The sequence below is a fragment of the Lissotriton helveticus genome, chromosome 7, assembly GCF_964261635.1.
Source record: "Lissotriton helveticus chromosome 7, aLisHel1.1, whole genome shotgun sequence".
In the NCBI taxonomy this organism is placed as follows: domain Eukaryota; kingdom Metazoa; phylum Chordata; class Amphibia; order Caudata; family Salamandridae; genus Lissotriton; species Lissotriton helveticus.
In genome coordinates, this window is record NC_136068.1 from 1117731612 (window position 1) to 1117752615 (window position 21004).

A 21004-nucleotide genomic window follows, 5' to 3' on the forward strand; every position below is an offset into this window, starting at 1 on the left:
CGCTGGGGAGAAAGTGTCACTTATAGTCGCTGAATTGTCACTCATAATTACACTGAAATTACGAAAATGTTACACATAAGCAATCTGAAACCTTGGCAACTATGCATTTGTTCTTAAAGAGTCACACAAACCACATTTTCTGTTTTACTCTGCACTGCTGCTAACGTACCTCTCAGTGTTGTCCTCAAAGCCCGCCCTCCTCTTTCGCTCTGACCAACGAAATGCAGCACAGCCGTAAATACAGCGCGGAGCTCAGGTCCCTACATTTTGACGGTCAAACAAACTGTCCAATGGAAAGAGAGAAGGCGGGCTTACATTGCAGTTTGCTCTTAAGAAGGAGGCGGGAGCTACAGAGGCCAACCAATAAGCGAGATAGTGGGCCTGGCAAATCGGAGTTTGAGAGACACGTGTACTGCAATAATCAGGAAGTAGATGCAGGATCTGAAGAAGAAGGACCGGAGCTTGTGGGAGTTCATCAGGTAAGGCAGGTGGGAGTCTAGCAGAGGTAGATTGATTGCTGGGGAAAAGTGAATGACAGCCGTAAGGGGTTTATAGCTAAAAATGAAGACGGACAGTAAGATTAGGGCGACAACGGAGAGGTAGTACACATCAAAAGAGGCGATTGACAGCAGTGTAGACGGGGTACAAGGAGCAGATGCGGACGTCATGATAATACGACCTCATTGAAATTGACTTAAGCAAGGAGTTTCGCAACAGTTGCAAACATCTTACTGAGCGAACAGTAAACAAAATAGGAGTGTTTACATAAGACACATTAACACCCAAGGAAGTCTCTTGGTATTTCTGTTGATGGATAGATACGTACGTTTATTGTTACCCAACTCCGTAGTACATGTTTTATCTACCTCGGAAGCATGAAAGGCCACCAGACCTGCAATGTTCAAAGAGGTTTCAAGGTCAAGTGGCAGGCAGCGATGGTATGGCACATATGTGACTCTAGTAAGCTTTATGGTTTGTGTCAAAGGGTTCTAGATGGGACGACGTGGGTAGTTGAGTGTTTGGCAGTTGATAGGCAAATTAACTTTTGTCTAGAAATTCAGGCAACGGACAAAAGCCACTGACGAATTTGGTGGTGGTGGGGAAGGGGGTGTACAGAGAATCTGGCCGGTGATGGGATGGACAGTGTGTTCAGCTGCCCAGGGAACTGCACTCAGCCCACCAATGTGGGGCCTGCGCCTGTGTGCCACAGCACACTGATCGTTTTGTTCCCCTCCCCATCCAATTGAGAGTGAGGTGTGTCTCATTGCAACTAGGAATCAGGAGTTGGGTCGGTACACTGTGTCTTGCATCTATGTTGTAGCACTGCAAATCCCAGAGGAGGGAGTCCCTCCCTTAGACCCAATTGCAACAAGACAAATTCTGCCGGTTTGTCCTTCAGTTAGGGCTTTTGTCCATCTTCCCATAGAAAGGCACTTTGGAACGCCTATTGTCATGCATTTGGTGTCCTGTTTGCTCCAACCCCGTCAAAGGACAAGCAACTCTCACTGTTTCAGTCCTTTATAGAGCTGTAAGAGAGGTGCTTGCCAGTATCTTGAATGGAGACACTGCTGCCAAGGAGGTGACCTGCACAATGCAATTTTAGGAGCAATTTCAACGAATGAGATGCAAATAGCCTTGAATGTATGAATACAAATTATAAAGGCTAGTTGTGTTGGTACCATCTCCTTTGTGTCTATTTCTTCCATTAAGCCTATTTCAAAGCGCTGATAAATTGTATGATCAGTGGACGGAGACACAGCAAAGTTTTTTTTTGCCCAAGATCAAACACTTTGTTAAATTAGTAGACACAAGAATGCAGCACAGTGCTTGCTGCAAAGGCTATATGCTTACCACAATATTGCATTTCAGTGAATATTCTATGTGACTGGGCACTTCTCACCTCCCCCACCCCAGTAATATCCAGGCCATTTTATAACCACATGTTTACTAGCGGCTTTTTTTTGTTGATAAACACATTTTTATTGCTTTACAGAAAGAACACACCAGACATTCAGCACTACACCATGAAAATCCAGGATTAAATAAAAGAATTTGCGCTACCCAGTTTACAGACACTACTAAAAACAAAATGACTCGAAATTGGACATTCACTCTATGACTAAACCACCCCTCCAACCATTTCCCCCAGACTGCGGTATTTCTTGGGACACCCACGTGCCTCATACATGACTTTCTCCTGTGTGGTGCACCAGTCTGCCATCGCCCAACACCCGGGGGTTCAGGGCGTTTCCAGGAGGCCGCAATGTCCCTTTTGGCAACCACCATAGCTGTAGTAAAAAACACCTTGTCATTCTGAGACCCATCCAACCCATCAGTGATGCCCAGGATCGTGGTTTTTGGGTCGTGGGGGACCTCCCATCCTAAGATTTAGGTGAGTTCTTCCTCTCTTTCCCTCCAGAACAGCCCCAGGTGTGGGCAATCCCATACCATATGGAGGAAGTCAGCCGAGCCGTGACCAAGCCTAGTACTATCTGAGGTTGGACTGAACCCTGCCCGATGGAGGCGCACCGGGGTGGGGTATGTAAATAATAGAGCTGCACCAGACGCAGCCTAGTGGATGTGGTGACCGTTCTAGGAGTCATAAGGGCATCACGCCAGTCCTCCTCCTCCAAGGGGCCTATCCAGTCCCTCCCACTGAGCCCGCAGTCGGTATCGGGAAGTAGGGGTGTTGTTGATCAGTGTACGATAAATGCAGGAGATGCCACCCTTCCCCCGGTCCCCAAACATAATCTGAGCTTCAGGCGGGCTGTGATCAGGAAGTCGTGTACCTGTTGTAAGGTGCGCGTGGTGGGCGTGTCGCAGTTGCAGATACCTATAGAATTGTGATTGGTGCAGGGAATATCTGTTCTGGAGGTCTCCGAAGGAACCCATGTGGTCCCCCGCCCAATTGCAAAATACCTATAAGGTCCCAAGCCCTGAAGCCCTGCAGCTCATTTACCTCTTTGAGCCAGCTCCCATGCCACAAGGGTGCACACTTGGTCAGTGTGTGTGTCCATTTGGTGTGCCACAGTGTAGCCCGCCAGGCAGTAACACAGAGAGCCTCACCTCTGGTAGACCGGAAGGAATAGGAGCCCCATACAACATGGACAGAATCCTGGCGAGGCCCAATTCCCCCAATTTGAGCCTGTAAGCTGGGTCAGACCATCGTCCGTTGAACCAGTCGTGTATGGAGAGGTCGCGTGGTGAGATAGTACAAATAAAGATGAGTCATTCCTAGACATGATGCACAGGGAGGTGCCTAATAAAGGTGTGTCAGGCATGGTGGCAGGAGTGACAATGTGAACGTGAGTACCCAGGGGGAGGTCTGGTAGCAAAAGATGGACGTCAGAGGGCCCAACAACGTGTCCGTAGGGAAATCTGCATGTTCCACTGGGTGCATGTCAGGGTGCCTTGTGAGTGCTGGTGTGACAAAACTAAAAAACAAAGAAAACAAAACTAAAGGAAAAACTCGGGACAACGGTCCCACCCCCACCCTACACTTCAGGAATGGAAGCATCTGTTGCCCTAACAACAAACAAGTGAATGAACAACCAAACTAAAATGCTTGGGAATGGGAAAGCGTGGAGGACCCCTCCTCGTGGCAGGACGTGCATAAACGAGTCCATCAGGAAGAAAAAGAATGTTTTAAGTCTGAGCGCGGCCTCCGGCAGGCAGGCAGCGCGGCAGGCAGTGACTACCTCAGGCAGGGTCTTTCAGGATCACTGGCCTACGTGAGAGGTCTGTGTCCGGGAGATCGGGCAAAGAGGGCAGGGGCAAGCACCTCCGCGGTCCAGGCGGCCAGATGAGCCAGAGGGCCCCCCTGCTGTGGATCCATCAAAGAGCAGTATTGGCTGTCGCGGGTGGCCCGACGAGGAATCCGACCGGACTCGTCTCTGGCTGCGATTCCCACAGGAGCGGTTGCCTTGAGGCTGGGGAGCAAAAGGTGTGGGCTGGACCGGCCCATCATTCTTTCCCCGCCAGGAGTGAAGATCGGTCAGCAATGCGCAGGGGACGCTCCACCGTCACCCAGGTCCAGGCCTCTGTAGGAGTGTCAAAGTACAAGGTCTTGTTAGCGAACACCACTCGCAGGCACGCCGGGAAAAGGAGCTGATACTGGATGTTGAGTGCCCTCAGTTTTTGTTTAACTTCACCAAAGGAGTGGCGCTGTCCTGGACCTCACAGGTATAATTCGGAAAAAATCATGATTGCACGTTTTTTGTAGTGGAGCCGCTGCTGTTTGCGCGCTTCAGACAGGATGGCATCACGATTCCTGAAATTAAGGATCCGCATTATGACTGGTTGTGGGGCCGCGCCTGGTGATGGTTTAGGAGCGAGGGACCGGTGGGCCCGCTCAATCGAGAAAGAGGGCCCTCAGGGACCCACAATCTCAGCCACTTTGCTGGGAAGTCTACTGTGTGACCCCGCTCCGCCCCCTCCGGGAAGCCCACCAGGTGGAGATTGTTGTGCTGGGACCTGTTTTCTACATCCTCTGCCCAGCGATGCAATTCCTGAGTGTGCGACTGGAGACGGGCCACCTGTCCCTTGAATTGTTGGAGGTCATCCTCCAGTGTGGAGATTCGGGTTTCAGTCTCCTTGATCCGTGCTTTGGTGTTTCGGAGTTCCTGCCGGATGAGAGTCCTGTCCACGCGCACCTCCGCGATCTTGCCTTCAACCGAGGTTTGTGAGGCATGGATGGCTTGATGGCTTGTAAGACAGTGGACAAGTCCGCGGACGGTGAAGGCTCCTGTTCCGCAGCGCCCCCGGTCGCCCCCACATCCGAGGTGGTGAAACGATCCATTTTCATTTGGGTGGCAGGGGTCTTTGCCGACTTGTCCGTTCTACCCATGATGGCACCCGAGGAGCCACGGGGGCCCGAAATTCCCGCAGGTGGATCCCGCAGCGGGCACCGGTGGATCTCTTCAGATGGGCCAAGATCAGGCAGGTGGGAGCAGCCAACGCGAAGGTGAGGCCCGGACCAATCCGCCGCCGCCCGATATATGCGGCCGACTCCGCCACTCCGGATAAGATGGCTCTTCAGGGGCAAGGGAGGGGATGGGGGGGGGAGAGAGTCCAGAACCAGCACTGCAGGTGGGCCCCCGCCTGCAAGGGCCACAGAGCGCTCCAACAGGGCAGAAGTAGGAGAACCAGCAGGCAGCTTCACCCCTTCTGGGTGGACATTCCAGTGGATGATGTTGCGGGGAAGAGGGGACAATCCAAAACCACAGCCCACTGAGAGAGACCTGGGGACACAGGAGGCACAGGACAGGGGGGGGGGGGGCGGTGGAGGCCCTCACACACTGCCAGGCGCCGCTCGATGTGTGTGGCCGAAAGCCCCTATTGTCTGGTCCCCAGTCGCTGACGTGGCCAGGGGGGAACCAGGATGTATGGCAAGGCCAGGAAGCGTTCCCGCCCGCACCCGCTCAAACACAGTCCCTAGATCAAAGGGCCTCCTGCTGCTCGATTGATGCGGCCGAGGGTCCTCTCCGGGCTATCCCCAGCCCAGGGACCGCAACGTGGCCCAGGATGTCGCCACAAGGTGCCCACAGTATCTTGGGGAGCCGGTACAGGTGTCACCCGGCCCCAGGGGCGAAGAGGGGTCCAACCGGGCCAGACAAAGAGCAGGGCCACACGGGCCGGCCCCCACCCCAGTCGGCCTCCTTCGCGCACGGTGAGGGCCCCCAAGCAACTGTCCCTGGACCCCTACCGCCGCCATGACTCACCTGCGGCAGCTTTCCACACAACGACTTTGGGGTCTTCAGAGGCTTCCCCCGGTACACAGATGATGACAGCCTCGAATTTTCAGCCCCAGCTGCCCGATGCGGCAGCCGATGTCGCGGCTGCGCCGCTGGGGGGGGCCTGGGGCACGAGCGGATCTACGCCGCCGAGACAGACTGCCGGAGCACCAAACACCAGGTCCGCCACCTCCAGCGCCAACGGGGGGAGACCAGGAGGTGGGGAGAGGAGTCCGAGTGCCACCCAGGGCCGGCAGCCGAGGACCAGACTCCGGGCCAGTGCCGCGATCAGCAGAAGGGAGCCGCCATTTTGTCTCCGTGGCGCGGTGGGCCGGTCCACAGCAGCGGGATGATGCGGTGAAGGCTCTGCACTCCCAGGGGCACCGCCAGGGATACTGCACCAGATGACCAGCAAATTTCAGGGCAGAATGGCTCGTGTAAGGTGAGGATTACGGGTGGATGGCGGAGGGGTCCGGGAGCACTCTCAAAGTGCGTCCACCATTTTGGCTCTGCAAGCCACGCCCCTTACTAGCAGCTTTTACACTGAATATAAATACTCCCAATCTTGTCAAAAAGGGAGCAGAGGAATAAATTAGGAAAAAACATTGTTCAAGATCACACAATTTTGTCAAATAGGAGGCTGGGATTAATAACAGTGTTTATTGGTACCTCATTTCCAAATAGTCTGCTAAACCATAACAATGGTGACAGTGATTCTGATGGCTGCCTTTCCCAGGTAAATGTCACTGTTTTGTGGGTTCTACCCAGCTTTAGAATACAATGTTTATTTCCAGCATATTTGGGAGAAGTAGTAAAGATGAGATTAGATGTCAACCACTCGCTTCTGGATATGGCTTCCTTATTCTATGTGGGCCAGCTGCTCCCCTTTGACCTGCTGGTGGAGGAGGGCAGGTTACCCCCAGGGCAGTTTGCGCGCCATAGGCAAATTGTACTTCAACTGTTGATGCCTCTGGGACAAGGCTGATGAGGAGCCTGCAACCCATCCAGTGCTCCACACAGTATTAACCATGGGCCCTGGCCTCAACTTATCACCTGGATATAGAAGACCATCCAGGAACTGACCCTTGCCGCGCTCGCTCAGCTGCCTCATAAATGGGAAGAGGAATTTGAGAGGCCACTACACGATAAGTTGTGGGACTGTGCCCTGGAATTCCCGAAGAAGGCGTCCCAGAACTCCAGCTTCAAAAATATACAATCCTTTATATTGCATCAGGCATACCTGATGCCATTGCAGCTTCAGCGCTAGTACCCAGAGTCACAGTTTGCTTGCCCCCACTGCCAGACCCCTAGCGGAATACTTCATTCATATGTTCTAGGCTTGCCCTGTCCTGCAGCACTACTGAAACACTATTCACACCACACTGCAAGAGGTCACAGAGTTAAATGATATTTCTTCCTGGGAAGCCTGCTTGTTGGGAATATTCAATAGAAAAAAACACTAAAAGATCCAATTGCGCTTCGTAGCGCTAGCCCTTCTGCTGGCCAAGCGAAGCATCACCTTGCACTGGCGCGCACCTGAGGGACCCATCTCCCTTCTGGCGGCCTGGGTAGGGACTGTATGTTAGTGGGGCGCTGCAGAAAAAGAAGCTCTTCGATATGAGGAGGCGTGCAGAGTCCCTTGCTGCCCCATTTCCCCTGAATGGGACATGCTACTCCTGCGCTTTTGCCATACATATGATCATGATGCTGTGCCCCGCAGTCACGAGGTCCCCCTGCGGTGTCTCTCCGAGCTGTCACCCCCTGAGGGCGCAGACATCCTGCCTTCCTGAGCATACCTCGCCCCTCACTGGGCGAGAAAGTCCCCTCAGCTGGAACACCCCTGTGGACTTACCAGGTGCTCCCCCCTGCCTAGGCTTGCAGCACAGACCACTCACTGCACACAGCTACACATCTGCCTCCCCCTCCTTCTTCCTCCTTCCCCAGCCACAAACCGTGGTTCGTTGCCCGATGTTAGTGTTTATTTCTTCCTCTAACATTATTCCTTTGGGTGCACACATCAGTAGATTCAACTTACTGGGACCGGTTCATCTCCTCTAACGCTCTCTATAGATATTTGTGGACTCAATTCTCGCTCATTTCATACAATGTTGCTTCAACAACAGACGAACCAGCCTGTGTCTACACTTCTGATTTTTGTGCATATGTAATGTTTCTCCCATTACTTGATACCCACATAAATTGGTTTAACAAATAAAAATGAGATTAGATGTCTAGTATCCTAGTACCATGGCTAAAACATACCCCCTGGACCAGGTCCTGTGACAGTGGGTAGTTATTGGACAGTATGCATGATAGATAGTGATGTTTACCACTGGTGTATCAAAGCTTAAGACTTTCATTCCATTTGGATACCGGAGATGTTCATTTTCGAAAACAGTCTCTCAAACTTTGCAATATAAAGCAGTTAAGGCTTACTTGAGGATGTAGAAAAGGTATTAGAACCCAAATGCAGTATGAATACAGTGTGAATAGTAATCGTATTGGATAAGCTCATTCTCAAGATGAGTTATTTAAGATGTTCTGAAGTGGAAATGAGATTTGGAATGAAACTCCAAAATGCGCTATGCCACTCATCGTTCCTCTGCTCCCCAACAAATATCTTCTGATGTGTCTTCTCGTGCATTGTGACTCTGTGCTCACAGTGTTCTTTCACATAGGCCTTGCAGCAGTTTAGTGCTGCAAAGCCTATGTGTGGTTAAACCCTCTCCTTAGTGCCCAATTATGGCTACAAGGCCTAGTAGTGCAGCAGGTGCAGTGGCATCAGGGCTGTTAGGGGCCCACATTATGGCTGTGTTTTTCTGCCTTGCGCTATTTGCTTCCACAAGGGGCCATTACAGTCAATCGCCACCTCTCTGTGTTCCTTACAGCCTGTGCCTTATGGCCTAGTGAAATAGGGTGGCAGGGTGAAGGATTGTCCCTCATTTTCGATGTTTTTCCTGAATCCTGCAATGAGCTCCTGCAGGACTCCAAATGTTCATCTTTTTTGCTTGCCTAGTGATTGGTACAGGTAAACAGGCCAATCAATAGGGGATATAAAACAGACATGCCAGCTTGGAAGATGTAGAGGAGTTCTAGAAGGCCACTTTATTAAAACGTTTACCATTGAGGGTGCTAAAAATGATCAATGTAAAAACTGAGAATGAAACCGTACTAAACAAGGCACCCACCCTAATATCTTTATTTTAAGGTAATGGGCTGTCAGACGATAAAACAATGGCAAATAAGGAGAATAGGCCAAGGGACCGTTAGATTTGCCAGAGATCGGACAATTTGGTCAAGTTGGCGAACCAAGAAGACAACACAGGACTTCTTGTTTCACAACACTTAACCTCCCCATTATACCGCATGCTTTATCTGTTAAAGATAATGATTTAGAAAAGGGTGTATTGGAATGAGCTGGGACTTACATTTGTGTGTCTATTTCTAGGAAATGTGTTTCCTGTGGAAGTCAAATGTCTGGCCCTGTGCGCTTTAAAAGGTTTACGACAGCTAATCTCTTAGCCTAGGATTTGTGGCTTTCACACTTAGGCTAAAATCTTAACCATGGAGTAGGAAACATTCTCCCTCTATGATGGCATTAGGCTTGGAGTGGCCCTGTAGTAGCATCTAAGTCTCTTGAACCATCGAAGTTGAAGCTCTGGGATGCTTTTTGTGATCTGCGATCCATCCTTCCACTAGTTCCACCTCCCCCGCCCCTCAAAATGTCACCTTTACCCACAAACCTTTCAAAATACTAAAACAGATATAAATCTGCAATCCTGTTCTCCAATCCAGGATTCCCCCTCTCTCCCCCACCTGCCATCCTGTTACTGTTCACTTCATTACCGTGGCTAGTGAACTTGTATCTTCCAACTTTCCAAGTGGTTGCCCTCATGCCCATGAGGGACCCCTTGACACTTCTTCATTTTCACCCTGGGGAAAAGCTCTAGCTCTTTTTCCTCCTCCTCTCTGATAGCTTCTTCCTTTTACCTGCTCAATATCTCCAGAAGGTAGTGGGTTGTTTTTCTGATGCCTCTTCACTGTGTGCCATCTGGCGGGCATACTGTGTTTTAGCGTAATGTTTCTGACCGTCCCATACAAAGACAAGCCAGAAAGGATATCCTACTGGTAGGAGGTGGTATTTATGCAAATATAGTCTATTATATGCCACGTTTTGTCTCCCTTGGCGTTTTGTCATTGCTAAATTATTGTGGAAGGACAATTTGTTCCTCTTGAACATGGTGTGTATAGGTGATTCTATAGAGGCTGTTATTTCTTCTTTTTCGTCGAAGTAGTGGAATCTTGTGAGGATGTCTGGTGGCATCTCTCTGCTCTGCTTCCCTTGGGTTAGTTCTATGTGTGTGATCCAAATGGATCATTGGGGCAGTTACGTACTTACTGAAGTAGTCATTGTACATATGCTTTGATACCATTGCCTTCTGTTCTGCTTGCCAAGCCTCCAATTTATAGAGTGCGAACTTGACCCGTGAGGGTATCATAGCTCTTTACACGGTTACACAGTAAACAAAGCAAAACAGTCTCAAGTACAGAAATATACTAAGTTTGGGGAGGGGTAGGGTAGCTGAGGAGCATAGAGATCAAGGGGGACAAATGAATTGTTACGGTTATAATAGGATCAGTAAAAACAGAACAGAAGCCCCACATTTACTTGTCGGGGGGCGTTGGTAATCTGAGGAGGAAGCAATAGTTTTTGGATTCGACAGGCACACTGTGGTAGATGCGAGCATGCCATTAGCCTAGGAATTTACCCATGAGGAAAGTTTTGGTCTCCTTCTTGAAACGTGATAGAGAAGGGATTTTTCGGGTGTCAGGTGGAAGAGAGTTCCAAATTCTTGGTGCTGCTCTGAAAAATGCCCTATTGTAGGTTCTTTTTTTCTGAAAGCGGGCAGATTGGATGCAATATTGATGTATATTTGGGTGTCGTCCGCGTACATGTGGTAAGAGATATTGGCGGTATGAAAAACTTCGGTGAGTGGCTCTAAGTAAAGATTAAAGAGGGTGGGTGATAGGGTTGAACCTTGGGGGACTCCAACTGTGACTAGGGTGGGAGATGATAGGTTGCCGTTAATGAGGAATCTCTGAGATCGGTTATGGAGGAAGGACCTAAACAATTCTAGGACTACGCCATCTAGCCCCATCCTGAGTTTAAGGCGTTCGAGTAGTTTTTCTTGGTTGGCGTATCGAAGGCGGAGGATAGATCTAAGAGGATTAGAAGGCAGGTTTTGCCTTGGTCAAGGTCTTGGAGGGCATCGTCCACGATGTGGAGCATAGTAGTTTCCGTGCTGTGCCCTGGTCTGAATTCAGATTGAAAGTCATCAAGTAGGTGGTAGTTGTTGATGTGCTGACTTAGTTGTTGTTGGACATATATCCCTAATACTTTGGCTAACAGAGGGATATTGGAGATAGGTCTGAAGTTGTCAGGGGAGGAAGTGTCCAGCGATGGCTTTTTTAAGATAGGGAGGACTTGGCCGGCTTTCAAGGTGTCCGGGATCAAACCCTGCTGAAGTGAGGCGTTGATTATTGTAGTCCAGCAAGGAACAATGGCTTGGGAGGCAGCGGCGAGGCAATTCGATGGTAGAGGGTCATTGAAGTGGTTATTGGGGTTCAAGGTAGAGAGGATTTTAGAGATAGAGTCTTCGTCATAGTATTCAAAGTGGGTCCAGTGAGCTTGGTTTTTAGGTGGGGCCAGTGAGGGTAGTGCGGAAAAGGGGGGAGGTCAGGAAGGGGTTGAGAGTAACCGGTGGTATTGAGTTCGATTTCTAGTGCCATGGTTTTATCAGTGAAGAAAGAGGAGAATTCCCCTGAAGATATTAGAGACTTGGGGGATTCTATCAGAGATTTAGCCAGTTTGTTAGATTGGTATTTGACAAGTTCAAAGAGCTTGCGGGGTCTGTTCTTGGCATTCCCCAATTCCGTTCTGAAGTTTTATTTTTTTGAATTGAGGATGTGCTTATTATAAGGGTTTCTCGCCTAACGGAGAAGTTTAAGGTTTGCAGCGGAGGGGTGCTGTCTCCAGATTCTTTCAGATTGTCGTAGGGATCTCCTCCTCAAATTGAGGGAATCCGAGAACCAGAGGTTTCTATCTTTGATGTGTGACCTTTTGAGTTGTAGAGGAGCCAGATCGGCCAGGATGTTCGATATGGACGCTGAGTAATGATCATTAAGGTCAAGTTGCAAAGATGTAATGAATTGTTGGAAATTGAGAGGGCGAGTTATTAGCAGGAGTCAGTGGAGTCCGCTAGGAGTTCCGTGACCAAGAGGGAGGATCGGTAGATACAAGCGATGCCTCCACCTTTCTTGTTGGAGTGCCTATCTAGTCTAGCAATGTTGTAGTTAGGAGGGACTAATCAGTCCAGGCAAGAGGAAGAGTATTAATTGAGCCAGGATTCGGTTAATAAAGCTAGGTCTACGTTTTTGTTCAGGATGAGGTCAGCAATATCTGAGGCATGTTTAACTGCCAATCATCAATTGATTGAGAGGCTAGATAGTGGGGAGTCTGGGGGAGTGTCATGGGCCTGGACGGACAGGAATACAAGCTCGAGATTGCTTTCAACCACACTTCTGTTGTGAAGGGTAGCTGGTCTGTTGGGGTTGATGGAGACCGTGCAGATGGGGTGTTCAGGACTCTTATCTAGAGGGCAACGGATGTCTTGGACAGGTTTGTGGTCTTGGAGGATCGCTAGGATATCGTCTTCCGTGAGGTCAAAAGGAGTGGAGGTGGCAGTGGTGGAGTTGTAAGGGAGTGCAAGAGCTCGAGATTCCACCTCTGAAAGGTGGCAGGGCTGCTTGCGCGGGTGATGATGTCTGAGAGGTAGTTGAAGTGGGTGCATGGGAGGCTCGGCGATCCTAGGGGGAGAGGATTGAGGTGGCTTGAGATTAACAAGGGCGAGTTCGGCGAGGCAAAGAAGGTTCATAAGATACAGAATGGAGCTATGGATGCTCTGGGTTAGATCAGTCGCTCTGGAGTTTAGAAAGATCAGTATAGGCTGGGGGTACTAGAGGGAAGGGGTGCGAAGGTTCTGGAGCAGTGTCGGTGGCAAATGAAGGTGGCCGTGGAGAGAGGTTAGCTTGAGCCGATTCATGTGTCTTTGGAGGTGTTACCAGCTAGCGGTTAAGGAAGATGGTTGGCGGGGAGGTGAGCCGGGGTCTGGGGGCGACTCTGTTGGAGGTGTCGGAAGGCGAGCTGTCATGGTTAGGTTGACCGGTATTGGGGGCCGGTGAAGGGCTAGTTCGAACTGAGATCGGGGTTTTTGGGAGAGAACCAACCTCGCAGTTGATGGGGGGGTGCTGGGTGGGAGGGGAACAGAGGTGTCCATGGCCAGGGTCCGTGGATATGTTGGGGGGGGGGTAGGATGAACAGTGATGGAAGCCATGGGGGTGGGAGTAGGCGAGTGGTTAGGCACAGTAGACTGGCAGGACGGAGGGCCTTTGGTGCGTGAGTTGGTTACCTTATCCGTGTCGTGCACATGGTTTCAAAGCCGGATGAAAAGAAATGTATTAAGGTTATTGGATGAGGCTTGGATCAGAATGATTCCATTTTTGTAGAGGGTGATGGTAAGGTATGCTCGGAGGGTAGAAGAGGGGGCAATTGTGAGTTTAGTGCCATATGGAATGTTTCTCGTTGAGCGAACGTTAAGAAGGTGTGTTAAGGTTTTGCGCCAGGCAGCAAGTCTTTTGGAATAGAAGATAAGGTCATTTATGCAAGTGCCACTGTCCACGTTGAATTGCAGATTGGTTACCAGGATCTCTGGGTGGCATGCTTGAAAGAGTTAGCAGCGGTTTTGGAGAGGTGGGGGCGGTAGACTAAGGCAATGAAGTTTTCCCCAGTCAAAGTGGGGCTTGACATGTTGATTTAGGGAAGGGCACTAATGTAAGTTAAAGGGTAGTAGGGCGGCAGAGGGGATGGAGCGTTTCTCCTAGGTCATCAGGACGAGGCTGCTTCAAGGGCGCCCACCAGCTGTTCAACTGAGCAAGGAGTGTAGTTATCCAGGCCCCGGATATTAGGGGAGGTCTTTAGGAGAACAAGCATGGACACTAGTGTAGTTGAGAACAGCTGCGCTAGAGGACATTAGTATGGTCAAACGAACTATATGAAGTTTGTAGCCTGCCAATTGACAAATTAGATGAGATTTCAGGCCAAGTAACGGAGCCATGGTGTGAGCGGGAGATTTGGGTAAAGCGTCATCTTAAGGTCAGGCACTGCAAGGCAGGTTGAGGATGTCTTGAGCGGTCGCCATTATGTGGTCAGGCATGGGGTTTTGGGACGAATTTACATGTTGTGCAAGTAATCATTAGATCAGAACATAATCAGATGGCAGTAATGCACTTTAAATTTGTGACTGTAGAGCAGCCTCACTGGGGGTGAGGATTCATGAGCAGGAGCGGTGAGGAAAGACCTGAAGATTACTTACAGGGAGCCACCATTTTAGTTTGGGAGCTTTAGCTTAAGGGTTGAGAATATCAGGGGGTTAAAAATGGCTTGGTGAGGACGTACCTGGCGCGCCTTTTGCGATGCAAGTGTGTGGTAGATACCTTGAATTAGTTTTGTCTCCGTGTGAAGGGGACAGGGCGGCAGCATCAAAGGCCCGGCGCTAAGGCAAGCGGGCGCCGTAAAGGAACTGTGGTAAAAACAAACATCAGAGGCTCAGAGCCTGCATGGTTGGTGCAAGTCCAGGCAGCAGTGGAAACCAGGGACCGCATCCGGAGTACAGCAGGACACGTCGAGGGGGGGCAGCAGGAGCCCGAGGCGTTGTGTGCTCGCCGGAAGCCTCCCGAATGCTGGTTTTGAGCCCCTGTGGGTGTGCGGCGCGCTCAGTCGGGTCCGGAGGCCGCCTTCCGTGTCCCGGGTCTACGCCGTGGATCAGGGCGAGATCCCGCCCTCCCAAAGCTGGGTATGAGATAAGGCTCGAGAGCAGGGGGCGCTTCTCAACCGTGGAGCGGGTAAAGAGCACCTCTACTTTAGAACAGGAGGTCGCCACTCACCACAAGTGCAAACACCGGAGTCGTGGATGTCATGAGCCACCACAGGGAGGAACCGGTCGGGGTCATCTCCCTCTAGCTCCAGCCCAGTCCCTTGTCTGCCGCAGTAGCCAGCAAGAGACAGACAACAGCGAGCCGATCTCGTGGGACACCGCACGTCGGCAAGATCTCCCAGAGTAGCGACAGTGGCACAGAAGCAACCACGGCAGCTCCTGCACAGCGGCGGGGCTGCGGGCCAGGCAGGGGGCAATGGAGCAAATGGCTACAAAATGGCACTGAAGATCAAGCAGTGCTGGCAGCCACAGACCCCCCTCCACACGCCGGGGGTCCTCCGGGTAGAGGAGAAAGGATCTGTCCTCCGGGTGCTGGCCGCCAGGCCTCAGTCGGGTCCAAGGCGACCAAGGCAGGCAGGGGCTTACCGACTGGCTCATCCGGCAAAGGGTTATAAAATAGTGCTGGAGATCCAATGATGCCGATAGATACAAATCCCTCCACAGGTGGGGGGTCCTCCGGGGCAGAGGACCAAGGTCCGCCTTCAAGGAGCTTGCAGCCAGGCTCCGATTGGGTCCTCAGACCACCAGGCAACTGTAGCAGGCAGGGGCAGGGGCAGGAGTTCGCAGTCTAGCTCCCCAACCAGGAAAGGATCCTGTGGATGGCGCCCACACGCTAGGACACCCCTCAGCGCCCGGAGATCACGATCCTCTGAGGCAGGCACAGGATCGGAGGAGCTGGCAACGGGCTCGTCGCAGCAGTAGAGATTAACAGGACATTGGCCCCGGAAGATCAGCCGCACGGTAAAGAAGGTCAGTCAGTGAAGTGAGGGGTGCAGCCCAGAACAGCAGCAACAGTCGATCCACAGGTAAGTTGGTTGCTGATTTCCGCTTCGACTATAAGTTGCTGGTTGCTGGTAGAGATGCAATCCAGATGTTGGGCAGGCGGGTGGAGAGCAGATGAGGTGGTTTTAACGGGGAATATAACCAAATTGGTAGTCCCCAAAACGGGAGCTCCTTTGGAGGCTCCACACTCGGTGGCTTTCTTGACTTGATTGGTTTTGGAGGTCCTTTTGGTTGAGAGTAAAATAGCGTATTGTAGTTTCAGTGTGAAGAGTCCACGGCCGGCGTCATGTAACTCCTTCGCCTGTTCGTGGACTGTATGCTCAAGATCATTAACCTTAGTACCTAGGTTGGTAATGTCTTTTGTATATCTTTTAAATTGTCTTTGAGGTCGGAGCAGATTGTTCTCACCACTTCCTTGATAACTTTGAGGAATGTCTATAGATCATCTTTGGCTATGACTATTCCAAGTGAAGTTGATGAGTCTCCTGAAGGTTGTCTGGCTGCCATAGGAGATTTGTTTGCCATATTAGCTTTATTGAATATAGATGTCAGCATTTTCTTTATAGAGGACTCCCTGCACGATCTATTGGCTACCATCTTGGGAGGTCAGTTCATGTCTGAGACCAGGAGAAGAGGATCTGAAGCCCAGGGGGAAGATGAGGTAGCCTGCCTTAGCCCCTTAAACTATTTGCAAGTCTTGCTTTGCAGCCTAAAGAAACGTAGGGGCACTCTGAGATGGCTGGTGTGTTACCTGCTTTATGGGGATGCTTGCTCTTTCGAGGAACTCATTTAATTTTTGGAACTCCTCCCAATGTTCTCCCCAACTTGGTACAGTTATGGATGCTTGTGGGAGGAAAGGGTGGCCCAGTCTCCAGTGGAACAAGTAGCCCGAATCCACTGATTCTCCACTTCTGCACTTTAGTGCAGTCCCCATGGGGGAGTTGGCAACCCCAATCGGCAAGACCCCTTGCCATGGATTTTTAATCATAAGTCAATGCTACCCCATTATTGGTTTGACTGAGGCATTTCACCCCTGTGGGCCCTTTTGGACCAATAGCCACCCTGAATATCTCACCGCTCACTCTGGGGATCTATTATCGTCCCCTGGCGTCATCGCAGCTCGATGTTTGGTCTTCAGTAATTCTGGAAGCAGGATCTCAGGGCCCAGCTTTGTGTGCCCACTTTCATTTCCCTGAAGCTTTTTTCTGGTGGGCTCGAGGCACCAATGGGCATTGGGTGAGGGGGGGATGGTTGATCTTGATGCAGCGCTCACCCAGAAATATCACCAACCCAGGGTCCAGGTCACTCCGGTGGGGCCCATAACACCGAAGTACAACACACCTAGTCACACACACACACGCTTTACCCCAGAACCTTGCAAATATATATATATGAAATGGGTTGAGTGAGTTCTCTCCTATGACTGGATACCTTTTTAAGCACAGATTTTAACACCAACATTTGTTTTCATTAATAATCCTACTAAACTAATCTATGCATCAATGTACCCTGCCAATTAGGTCGATGGACCAATTAGTTGAGTAAGTTGATGGTGATTGTCAAGACCAGTTTAACCTCACTACAATACATTGATTGCATAATTTGATTGACTCTAAAAGAATCACAAACACCTGAAATCATTGAAAAGATTGTATGTAATTTATTTGCATAAAAGAAAATTAGCATTTATTCTGTCATTATTAATTCTCACTGAGCATTGCTATTCGTTCAGAAAATAGATCAAGAAAACTGTTAATAAAATCATGAAGAGAAAATTCAGGTTCACATTAATTCCATTATTCTCTAAATAGAAAGGTTATTCAATCCTTGGTCATGTAACTGAAAGAAAAAATTTTCATGAAAAAGATCAGAGAAACCATAGTTAAAACATGCATTTAATTCTAAAGATTTCTACACTAAAACCTACCTACTCAGCATCTCTAAAACCCAACTATACTTACTAACCCAGGCCTCCTCGGACGCATTCTCTTTCCCAGGCCTAGTGTCCCATTACGAATCTCCAACCTACAGGATTATCAGTGAGCCTTTTGGCATAGTTTCAGGCTCCCAGCATCTCTGCAAACAGCTGCAGTGCAAACAGCAACTTTCTCTGCGATCAGCTTCTGTGACCTTAAACCCCAATTTTGCTCTGATATTTATACTGTATTTGCTGGCTCTCTACCCTCAAATGTTTCAAGTCTTGTTGTTTTCCTTTCTCTGATTGGTCATGACATTGCAATTATTAGCCCTCAGGATGTTCGTTAATCGACAATGTATTTTTAACTTTCAGGATGTCCATGAGTAGCTTCCTGATTAAAAAAAACTGACAGATACAAATTCGACTGTCCATGCAGTTCTCAACTTCCAGGATGTCTGTATATAACTTTGTTTGACAAACTGATAAATACAAGTTCGACTGTTCCGGTTCATCATTAGGCCTTTAAATGTTCATTTTCAGTGATTCAGCTGTTTCCATGTGGTCATTTGTGGAAGGCATTTGACTTTTCTTCTTGGCAGACATTCAGCCGTCTCGTGGTTATCACTTTGGCCCTCAGCCACTCACCAGCATTCATATCAAATGACCTCGGACATAGTCAGATGAAGTTGCAAAGTTTTCAGTGAAGCAAAGAGCATAGACGAGCTTCTCTTAGCAAAATGATGTAAGCTTTTTCCACTGCGCAGAACCGGTAAAAGCGAAGCCATTTTGGAATTGGCAACCAAGCAAAACTACGATAAACACAAAAAGAAAATGTAAATACACAGAATATGTGTTTTCTGTACCCCCAACCACTAGTGCTAATATTTATCCTTTAAAACTGTTACCTAGCAGAAAAGCATCACACTGCAAACCATTAAAATAAACCGAAAAGCAGCATGCAATGCGCAATGTACACAGACATGCATTATTATACCACTTAAATGCACAAAATAGATTAAACATGCGTTTTACATCACTAATTAATATGTTAATCAAACCTGTTAGTGCAAAGCATTTCCCATATGTGATGTGTGTGTTTTGGTTAATACACAGCAATCAAAATTAATATATTTACTTTGTTATGGGGGTGATTGATCTGAATTGGGTACACACAAAATATTCTGTACCTCGCTCCATCAATTTCCCTCCTTTGATGATCAAAAATACTGAATACCTTAAACGATTTGTGAATCGTCACCAAAACCCAAAACCACCCATGCATTCCACTACATTTTATTAGATAAGACACTTCTTCTCAATAGTTTTTGTTAGTTCAGCAAATTTCTTTCTCATTTCCTTGTTCTTGACAAAAATGTAATCTTAGTTCTAAATCTGAAACTTACTTATCTTTATGAAGTGCAATTCTATCTACTAGTGGCAACTATTGGTACATTGCTAACAGCCTCATTAGGAAAAATTATCTAACATAAACACATCCTATACCTAAAGCAAAACATGTTATATTGCCTATGGTATCGAAGTTATCCTATAAATCTAATTTACTAAATATGTACTGTCTGTACAAAGTGTGTTTCCACACTTGAATGACTTTCAGTCCTTTGCCCCTTCTTTTATTTTAACTACCTAGAAATTGTTCATCAAAAATCGACTTCGTCTTGTGTGCTAAAACCCAGAAATCTTTTCTGTAACATTGTTAGAGTGACCTTAAGTTATCCCTACATTCATGTGTAAATCATCCTTATCTATATGTTCACACTCTTTGTTTAGATTTTCCTGATCATCCTTGCCTCCTCTAGTGTCAGATAAGATAACTCTCAGTATTTCCACATTTTCTTCTTCCTTGACCACCTCTCGTACAGTCACTCTCAGACTTTCCTGGCTATCCGCTTCCTCTTGTATATCAGGAAGTGCCATGTATATCCATTTCAGTGACTTGTACTTCAGATTTGGTGTCTGTGTCTGTTGTCCTAGTTCTGTTAAATCGTTGTCAGGTGAAAAATCATTAAGTCTTACATCATGCTGTACACTCTCACAGTCTGTTGGTCTTAAGTCACCAATTTTACAGTCTGTTTCTCTTGTGTTACCAGCTTCTGGTTGCTTAGCACCTGATTCTGAACATGTATCCAAAATCTGTAGTCCATTTCTCAGTGGCCTGTCTTGTTGATCAGGTATATGTGTTTTCTCACTGCTTGTCCCATTAGTATCTTGTAAGGATTTAAATCTGTCCTTCTATCATTTGTATTTCTCATGGTCACTAGAACTAGGGGCAAAACATCCAGCCAATTCAAGACAGTGGAATCACACATTTTTGCTAATTTGATCTTCATTGTGCCAATCACCCGTTCACCAACTCCAGAAGCTTCTGGACAATAGGCACAATAACGTTTCTTTTTAGTGCTCAGTTTCATAAATCAGACTGATAACTTTGTTGGCAAGATCAATTTCCCTATCTGTGTGTGCCTGTCCATGATACATGTGTGCAAAATGGGCAAACATACTGTTGGGCATAACGGCTCTTTCATCTTGGTAGGCCCAAACATCATTTTCTTCTTTTTGTGTACAACCTTCTCTTACCCATGTTTCCTTTTCCTCATCACTTGCCTGATCCTGCAACAGCCTCACTTCTTCCCATATTTCTACTGTGCTAGTGAGCATGTGATATTGGGAAAAGGTGTCTTTCTTCGCCCATGTATGATTCAAAGAACAATCTTGTTTTTTGCAATATTTTGCCAATTCATCTGCAAACCAATTCCCTCTGGTAATGTAGGCAATTTCACATTTGTGAGCAGAAGGAACTGCTAATGATCCCCTATCAGCTATTCGTTTTTTCTTCTTTCTCCACCTGCTTCTCCATTCTTCAACTTTCTTTCTTTTTCTCAGCAATTCTTTAATTTTAGCTTTTCTTCCAGCTTTGTTTACACTTTATATGCCCTTCTCTGTGAAGTTTGATCTATATGGTTTTTGCAAATCCCTACATTTGGAAATATCTACTCCTGTTTCACTGGTAGCTTCTTCAAGATTTTCCTGCAAATGTTTATTTTTCCAGGTAATGTTTTTACTCATAAAGAGTATCTCTTCATCCTGGTAACATTTTAATCTGTTCATACTTACCTTTCCAGAATGTAATTCCTCCATGTCTACCTTTAATTCTGCAATATCTATCTGTTGGCATTCTGCATCTTTTCTATAGCCACTTTCTACCCACTCTCCTAACTTCTCATTTGTCAGACCCAAAGATACTTTGTTTAATATTTCTCTACGTTTCATTCCCTGCACCCATCCAGTTTGTTTTTCAGCTAGTATCTCAGTTCCATTTTTGTAAATCAGAGTTTTGGTCAGATCTGTCGTTGTATCTAATTCGTACACACTAGGCAGTTTATTCCTGAAACTTTCAGATAATAACTCTCTTTTAAGATCTGGTTTTACCTCATTTAACGGTATGGTCAGTGAATGTTATTCCTTTACCTTGTTTTTGCAAACAGGAATTTCATAATCTA

The 21004-nt window shown here is 48.0% G+C and overlaps 1 protein-coding gene across 2 annotated transcripts in view; it reads left to right on the forward strand.

The window, feature by feature from the left end:
* Nucleotides 1-355: 355 nt before the first annotated feature.
* SLC39A11 (solute carrier family 39 member 11) overlaps nucleotides 356-21004 on the forward strand; it is a 2376444-nt gene continuing 2355795 nt past the window's right edge. For both annotated transcript variants that reach the window (XM_078654275.1, XM_078654276.1), the window contains exon 1: nucleotides 356-479. The gene's annotated coding sequence lies outside the window, so the exon portion shown is untranslated. The remainder of the gene's footprint in view (nucleotides 480-21004) is intronic.